The sequence below is a fragment of the Aplysia californica genome, unplaced genomic scaffold (genome assembly GCF_000002075.1).
Source record: "Aplysia californica isolate F4 #8 unplaced genomic scaffold, AplCal3.0 scaffold00022, whole genome shotgun sequence".
Taxonomy (NCBI): domain Eukaryota; kingdom Metazoa; phylum Mollusca; class Gastropoda; order Aplysiida; family Aplysiidae; genus Aplysia; species Aplysia californica.
In genome coordinates this window covers 857,727-867,130 of record NW_004797292.1, presented here as the reverse complement: position 1 = coordinate 867,130, position 9,404 = coordinate 857,727, and the positions used below count along the sequence as shown (strand labels likewise).

The window sequence follows — 9,404 nt, the reverse complement described above, 5'->3', positions numbered from 1 at the left end:
CAAGATCTTTCGCTGTCTATAGCCGGGTACCCATTCCCACCTGGGTGAAGTGAGGAAAATTCGTGTAAAGTGCCTTTCCCAAGGACACAACGTCGGGCCCCTGACGGGATTCGAACCCACGACCTTACGGTTGCGAGTCCGATAGCCTAACCACTAGGTATATATCTTTACCTCTTTACCTCAATGATGATGATGGTGATAATAAGTTTTCCCTTTACATCCGTATAGCCTTTGATACGACATGAGACAAAGTTTCTGATTTGCTTGGCACTGATCAAAGACAATTGGGGTGTATATATTATATACGTCATTAGAGAGAGCTCGCCACGGTGCAAGTCTTCTGTCCCTTTGTGGGTGAGCACTGTTGACCAGGAAGCAGCCCAGTTATAATTCCAAATGGAATACTTCCCAATCAGCTTACCTCTGTGATCATCGGTGTCTGTGGTGTAACGGATAGGCGCCTCGTCGTTTGGTCTAGAATCATGTGCATAATAATCTTACTCGTACGATCGTAAAGGCAAACCCTCAGATTACAAATGAGAAGACAGAAGGAATGATTGCAAAAAGTGAAGAGAAAGACATGCACTAACACACACACACCACACACACACACACACACACACACTTACACATACACATACACATACGCATACGCATGCTCAGCTCTCACACGCACGCACACATACCCTCATACACATACATAAACACATACGTATATGCATGCACAAACATATACATGTACATACACATACGCATACACATACACATACACACAAAGACAGAGGGGTGATTGGGGGGGGGGGGGTAATGGTGACTGAATTTAAGTGAAGAGTTGCAACTGACCAGCCCGTAGGCAGGTTACATACCTACGAATGTTATAATATCATACAGAAGGACACGACGTGAAATTATGTAGAGCAAAATCAACTAGACAGAGAAGTTAGAAAACAGAAAATAGGACTAAAATTCTTGCGGGAGCCAAATTCTCAATCATAACCCATAATATATCACGCGTGTATGCCAAGCTTGCTAAATCATTAAAAAATACTTCCATTATTTTCATTCCCATAAAAAGTGTGACATTTCAAAATGTTAGCAAACAGTTGATCAAGCAATTTCTGTGATATGGGGCTCTTGTTGATAGAAGATAGCGTATAACATTTTCAGGTTGATAGGCGAAATCCATCAGAGGAGAAATAAGAGGCGCAACTTGATAGGCGAAATCCATCAGAGATGTAAGAGGCGATATATCAGTCAGCGTACCCCAGTACCCTGAATCAACCATGTCTTGATAACTGGCCGAAAGCAAAAAACAAACACTAACTTTTCTCAAATTTCTCCTTAATCTTTTTCCCCGGCTTGTCCTACACTATATCATGACGCGAAAGGTGTGACTTTAACTGTCATTCTTTCGTGTCTGCAAATAAGATTCGCTTCCATTTCGGAGGTGGAGCGTAGTACTGAAGCTAGAAACAGAGAGTCCTGTTATGACAGTCTGACTCCAGGACTTGTCATGTATGTTGGTATTTGAATGTTTGTTTATTCTGCTGTGTGACCTCATGTGTGTGTATTTGTATATGTGAGTTTGTGTCAGTATACGTTGCGTTTGTGAATGAGCGTGAATGTTTGCGTATGTAAGTGTGTGTATGCACTCAATCACTCATGAGTCCCCCTACCCCCCACCCCCACCTTTCCCGCACCTCCCTCCTATCTCTCTTTCTCTCTCTCTCTCTCTCTGTCGCTGTCTGTTTGTCTGTCTGTCTGTTTATGTCTGTCTGTCTGTTTCTTTGTCTGTCTCCCCCCCCCCTCTCTCTCTCTCTCTCTCTCTCCCCCTCTGTCTTTTCTTTATAACATTATAACACATAAGCATATACACATATACAAACGACGAGAAGGAAGATAATATGAGTGCCAGGAGAACACGTCTTTAAAAGAGCTTTCGGTAATCTGTAATTTGTATTTATGGTACAGCCGATTATTTCTGACTGTCTTCAGGGAGGCGGCTCTGGAAAACTTTTCTTAACTATTGGGGGCACATACTCCATCACCCTCTTCTCCCTCGCCCCTCTCTCTTTCTCTGTCTCTCTCTGTCTCTCTCTCCCGTTCACTCTCTCATCTCTCTCGTTCTCTTGCTCTTTATTTTTTCTATCTCTTTCTATTCTCTCTCTCTCCCCCCCTCTCTCTCTCTCTCTCTCTCTCTCTCCCTCCCTCTCTCTCTCTCTCTCTTTCTCTCTCTCTCTGAGAGACAAATTAGGTCACGGTATCATAGTATAGCTCGCTTGGAGATCGATGCTCCTTCCATACTTAACGTTAGCCACAGCAACGTCTCGCCAGAAATATAAGTCATTTTTAGGCCTTCTCAAATAGACAGTGACATATTTGTGACTTTCTCATCTAAAAAAAAAGTCAATTCAAACCATCAAAGTGAAGTGAAACTGGTTTCTTTGCCTTTGGTGTTGGTAGGTGTAGTCTCCCAACTTGTCATGAGAGTGGTGATGAATGGCTAGCAAAGTCCAAGATCAAATATGACCCTAGGGCTGTTCAGTGTCCGGGTGTGACTCTCGAGCCATGACGTCACTGTTAAACTTTAAGAAGGAGGCAGAATGGTCTTAAGGTGCTCTCTGGGTAACTAGCTCATTGCCATTACTACAGACGATATCGGGCGGTTGGACAAAAATCCCTACTTGTCCGATTCTATGTAACAGAGCTACTCTTTATCTCTACACCAATCCTCTGGAAACATCGTTCGTATTCGTGGGTGGGTCGTGGGTGCTCTGGTGTGTTTTTTCTTTCCTATCAAACATCTGTCGTCTTTATCACCCCTCCTTCTTTTTGCGTTTGTTACACTCTTGTAAAACCTCTAATCTTCGGCACTTATATGGCCTTATTGTGTTACAAGTGCCGTAAAACTCTTACGGGAAAATGGTTCTTATTCTGAGCTACAAAAAGTACTATGCCTAAAGTTGCTCGAACATAAATCCCGAAGACCAGATAGCGCCTGTTTTTCGATTTGCTCGAAACTTTGTTAGTATTAGACGTAGACCAGTATGGTTTTAGAAAACATCAAAGAGTGAACTGGCCGTGACTGAAACAAACTGCGGAAAGCTGAGAACAGCGAGGAGTAGAAGAAACTATTAGTAAAAATCCACAGAAGTGTGCCAACGATCAGCCATACTAGGAGATAGGTGAAGTTGGGGGTGAAACATGGCAGAATTTCGACGATTAATTTACCGAACAGACGTGTAATTTACCTGAGGTGCGCGTTGCAGGACATCCTCTTGACCTGGCCGTTCGTGCAGACGAGGTAGTCACTCCCAACATCTGTTGACAACTGTCCCTGCCCTAAGGGAGCACAGACCATGTCTCCGTCTTGAAGAGTTACTGTTCCTCCAATCGTTTCTACGTTAGGGCAGTAGTTGTTCTGCGCCAGACTCACTGGAAGCATCAGCAAGGTGAAGGTAGCACGCAGAAGGAAATTCATGCATCTGGATTTGACAGCCATGTTTTAGTCTCTTTGAGTGCGTTGGGAACTCTTTTTGATAAAGGTTTCTTATTCTGAAGTCTGTCTTGCTTTTTCCTTGTCCTCGGCACACATCTGAGAGACGACAACAGAATTTTTTCGTTATAAGGGAAAAAGTAGGGGTGACAAGGACAGGACACATAAAGCACACTAGGTTGTTTTGTGTTGTTTAGTTGTTGAGTAGAATAACTGAATTATGAATAGCATTTGTATACCACTGTTGCCCCCTCAAAAGCAAGCTCTACACACTTTACGATCTATAGTGGGCGCAGAGAGAGAGAGAGAGAGAGAGAGAGAGAGAGAGAGAGAGTACACGTTAATTTGGGTCAGAATCGCATCTTTACCTTTTGTGTCCATAGCAAAGATAAGTAGATACGACATATCTTACAATTTTATGTTAGGATACTTCCACACGCCCTGCCAACACCACAACCAGTGCTACCAATACTCGAAAAAAAAACACCCCGATATGTAACAGTCTTGGCAAATAAAGTGGTGGCACGCTTGTTCGAATTTTGTGTTTCAAATTTTTATGAAGGTGTTTTTACGCCTGCATCGACACAGTTGGGAGGCAGTGAGGCGCCTAACATCTACACTGTAAAAACCGGTATGGTTTTGCGTTGATATTATGGACTCAGATACAAAACTCTCTGAAAGCCGACTTTGTACTGGATTAGAATCAATTCTTTCAAAAGACTCACATTCTTGCCCTACTCCAGTTGCTGGGAAATCACGCTTTTTTTCAAAATCATTTATCAAAACAACACAGCAAAATCCATATGATAAATACACAGTTAAAAACCATATACGAAAAGCATGTAGCGTAAACACGTATAAAAATCATTTGTCAAAATCAATCAATATTAAAATCACCTATCAAAATCCAAATATTTCAAATTGTATATCAAAACCATCTATCAAAATCATGTATTAAAGTTATGCATCAAATGAGGACGAGAAATCGTGTATCAGAATCGTGGTGCGACCTTGGAAGGAAACCACAACTGTTAACAGCGTCAACAACCGAAAACTGCCGGGCCACGGAAATATTCCTCATCACCGACCATAATTGCATATTTTAGCGATAACAGTATCTTTTTTGAGAGTTAAAAAATGCCGCATCACATTTTATCAATAATATTATATTCTAAATCTGTCCTTACGGGCATGTTTGGGGCACAAAAAAGAATAAATTATATTATACATTCCTATGAAACCCAACTGCGTTTGAGATGTCGACAGCTGATTGCGGCAAGAAGGGAGTTTTTTTGTTGTGTTGAAAATACGGATTATATTTTGGTATGGCATGAGTTTGTCGCCTTTGTAAACAGCGATTATAGAGGCCACACTCTACTTCTTCGCATTTTCTGTAAATAAAACAACAACTACAAAAAACCTCTCTTGTCAGCTTAAAACTACAGGGTTCAAATATTCACAGCACATACATTTTAGTCACGATTTGGTTAGGCCTTACAGAACTTATTTTGAACAGATAGCTGTATTTCTATTTTTGCTTTTGTTTTTGTTCATTTTGTTGTTTGTTTGGTTTTCTTTATTTGGGCTTTTTGAGAGGGAAGGGGGGGGGGGGGGTTAAGGAAAGACGAAGGTCACTGTGAAGTAATATGAATATAAATATGTTTTTCTCAGGATACGTTACCTTTATAATATAGCGGTGACGATTAGCTTACGCCATTGGTTGTTATTTATGTTGTATAGCCTTGTTCCAGTTTGTTCTTATGTTTATGAATACAAACACAAACAAAGACAAACGTACACACACACACACCAACACACACACCCACCCACACACAGACACACATTAAAACACACGTAGATAGATAGATAGATAGATAGATAGATAGATAGATAGATAGGTAGATAGATAGATAGATAGATAGATAGATAGATAGATAGATAGATAGATAGATAGCCCAGGACGTATTCGTGGTCACACTTGTTCAAAGAAAATGATAGTTATCTACTTCTGTCTTTGAAATAAATATACACGAACAAACCTAAATGATATCGGTTATACATTATGTAGTGGAACTCATCATTATACAGTGGCACCCAAAAGAAACTTGAAAATGCATTCACCCAACCATTATCCTGTTAAAGCCTTGCACTACCCACTTATGCAGCATAGCAATATTAAGTTAAATAAATTCTGCATCATCTGACCCAATAATTTTTTATCCACGATAAGAGTCACCCGTGATATGGTCACTTAAAGGTAATCTTTAAAATTCATGCTTTGAAAAACTGTACGGAATTAAAGAAACGTAAAAGTGAGTTCGCGCTTGTATTTGAGTATATTATTAGGTGGAATGAACATGCATTGTATACCTGATGAATAGAGAATATTATTATCTCTAAAAATGAACATTGTCTTATTACAATGTTTTCAGACAGATTGGAAAACAAAGCAATCACAAATGCCACATGAAACTTGGACCTAACATTAAATGTGCTCATTAATAGTTTGTTTATGAGACTTTTGGTTTCGCCCAGAGTACCACCTCTTTTTTTAGCACAAACTGAGTTCTTAAGATTTTGAACATAATCATCTGTCACTGAGGAATAGAGACTACTAATCTGCCCTAGTTCCTGGGGGGGGGGGGTCTGGTCTGAAATGAACAAAACCCCACTCGTGAGAATCAATGGAAGGCTTTCTTTAGATGACTACATCGTACAAGTACTGGAACTTCACGTCGTGTCCATACTTTCGTCATGGTGTCATTTAAGTTGACATCTTCATGCATGACAAAACACCTTCGCACAGGGCCAATGTCTTTAAAACAATCTTGGGAAAGCAAATCATATCAATGACCGAGTTGTCATCAGTAAATAGCCACGATATGAATCCTACAGATATGAGAAGCTCCATAAAACAGCAGCTGAAGACACATTACTGCTCCCAGTTCAGCCGCTTTGTTTGCGTATTCTGTGACATTTGGGATGACATGTCAAAATATAATTGTGTTCAAAAGTTAACATAGTTCATGAACAAAGGGTTTGTGATCTACACAAAACTAAGGTCCTCTAAACAAAATACTATTCAGCACAGGTGATGTTAGGTCCAAGATTTACGTTGTATATGTGACTGATCCGTTTTCCAATCGGGTTCAAGCTACCGTAATAAAATATTGCTTATTGCCAACAAAAAAGTCCATTCATTTGACTTGCAATACGTGTCCATTCCATCAATGCTCGAGCACGTGTCAATACTCATTTTTAAGCTCCTTTGATGTCACACTAGTTTGCCAAGCTTAACATTTTAAGACAATTTTGAGTGACCATATCTCTGGGCGATTCTCATCGTAGATGGAATATTATTGTGTCCAATAATGCTAAATTTATTTAGCTTTAAATAGATATGTTACTTAAGTGGGTAGTGCAAAGCTTTAACACGAAGATTGGGTGAATACATTTTCAAATGTTTTTTGGGCACCATTGTTTAACTTGTACTTAAAGTTCGCTGTAGGTTTTTCCTTCCACTCAACTGGGGCTAGCAATAACATTCTAAATGTTTTAATGGTGTCGATGTTAACGTAAAACATTAACATTTGCAACCAATAAATCACGAATTTTAAAGACAGAAGAATCTTTGACTGTATCGGGATGGTGGTTTGTTCAGCTCAGTTATTTTTATGATTCTAGGATGGTATAAATTTTAAGGCGCGCCTTTATTTCGAGACAGCGTCTGGTAATATCTAATCTCTGCCTCTGATTGGAACGAGATAACCGTTTATATCAAATTCAGAAAAAAATCTCTAAGTCTAGAGCAATAGATTATATCCAAAAAGTCACTGAGTTCCACAGAAAAAATAGATAAATGATTCTAATAAAATAAAGAAGCAAATTTTTAATGGTAGCAATAGCTTAAACTGAAAAAAACCCAGTAATGAAACTAGTGTGCGTGAGGTTTCTTTCTTATAAAAGTAACAACATAACTTGTTTTGTTTTTAAGCTATTGTAATATTATTTCATTTCACCGTTTAGTTTAGTAATGGTTTTACGACACTCGCAGCTGCATAAGGTCATGTTATGAGCGTGCCTTCATTTCATGAAACGACCTCAAAAGTCAGTTTTCTTACCAAAACGATTGAACTTACGTATAGAGATTCCTACTCCTGCTCCTCCGACAATCCGCTCCCAAAGATCTCCACGGATCGTATCCAGCCTCCCACTACAGAATTTGCCCAGAATCTTCTATTTATATTGTCACCGTTTAAATTAAAGGGGAAAAAATCACAAAAAATGGGTCACCGAATGAAGTATGTTTATTTAGATTTTTTTGCTTCTTATCTCGCTTTCCGAAAAAAGACTTATCAGGGGCCCGATTTAAGCTCAATTGGGTGGTTCTCAGTTATTCAAAAAAGCCCGCTAAAACAGCCTCTAGAGTGCTGCATGCAAGTCGTTAAATACAAATCTGTCTCGTTCTTCATCCGCTATGTATCACTTCAAACAATCTGTAAATAGTTACCAGAACACACACATTGTCAGGCCTGTTTGATGGCCACAGTGTCTAATACGCTTGTTTTTCCTACCAATAAAAAAAGTAAGTTAACGAAAATAAATCAACAATCAATTAACAGGTTTGTAGCCGATTTGTGGTGCGGATGACCCAGGTTCGAATCACTGGTAGAGTTCTTTTTAAAATTGTTTTGTCTGAAGAGCTTTGCTTCAACCAGTTATCTCATTTCAACCGGAATCAATGATTACTGCCTCTTAAATAACGGCGTGTTGCACTTTTAAACCAAACCATACTGAAATCACAAAATATATGTGTTTTTCAAACCAGCTTCACGGAATAGACACACAGATTCCGATATATTAACAGTTCGTGACTGATTGAGTGGAAATATCAAAATTTTAAGCCCGCGTCGACACTATTTAAACCATTTAATCTTGGAAGATTACAACTATCCCAGCCTGTGTGAGAGGGGAAAATATTCAAAAGAATGATTGATTTTAATGGTGCATTCTGCAGCCTATTGCAACTCAAAGCACACTTTATTAAATTGTCCCCATTTTTAGCAGCATTTTTTTTGCACAAGAATAATGCACAGTCCGTCAAGCTTGTTGGGTGAAAAGCAAACTTAGTTGTCATGTCATGCTGGACAATAGAGTTGATGAATTGATTTGAATTCTTAATCGTGTGTTCTTAAACTTCGGCTGCTCCGAGGAGAGTTTCCATTGTTCTCTACCTTCGTGCTTTGGCCCTGTTGGAGATCTTCGTCAACTTCACACAGCCCACGATTTGATCCTTTTATTTAAACATGCTCTTGCATTTTCATTGTATGCTACGGGATTCTGCATCGTCGATAGAAAAAAGAAACAGGTGTAGATATATTAAAACATAAGTAAAATCTCTTTTTAATAAAACTTTTGCGTGGTATTCCTTAAACACTTTTAGGCCTATACATAATAGGGATATTTAAGAAGTATGACCTTTAAGACAGGGCTTTCGAGTTTACGTTCAATTCCTCATACAACTGAGAGAGAGAGAGAGAGAGAGAGAGAGAGAGAGAGAGAGAGAGAGAGAGAGAGAGAGAGAGAGAGAGAGAGAGAGAGAGAGAAAGAGAGATATCTGTAAAAATACATTCACTGCCATACGAACAGACACACAGACAAAAACGTACTGTCACACAGACACACAGGGAAGGTCAAATGGCCGAAAGAAGCATAAAATATTTAAACGTATGAATGCGTACGTGTGTGTGTGTGTGTGTGTGTGTGTGTGTGTGTGTGTGTGTGTGTGTGTGTGTGTGTGTGTGTGTGCGTGCGCGTGTGTGTATGTGTTTGCTGCTGAGTTTTGGGGTTGTTGTTTTTTTTTAAATTTAGGACTTCTTTCTTCTCGTACCCCTGCTAGAGCCCAGGG

At 39.5% G+C, this 9,404-nt stretch overlaps 1 protein-coding gene across 1 annotated transcript in view; it reads right to left on the bottom strand.

Annotated features, from left to right (window-relative positions):
- Window positions 1–9,404, bottom strand: part of LOC101860784 (chitin deacetylase 8) — a gene marked incomplete in the record, with an annotated part of 30,417 nt that overhangs the window by 9,514 nt on the left and 11,499 nt on the right. The window contains 1 exon segment of the mRNA XM_005090819.3: window positions 3,514–3,595.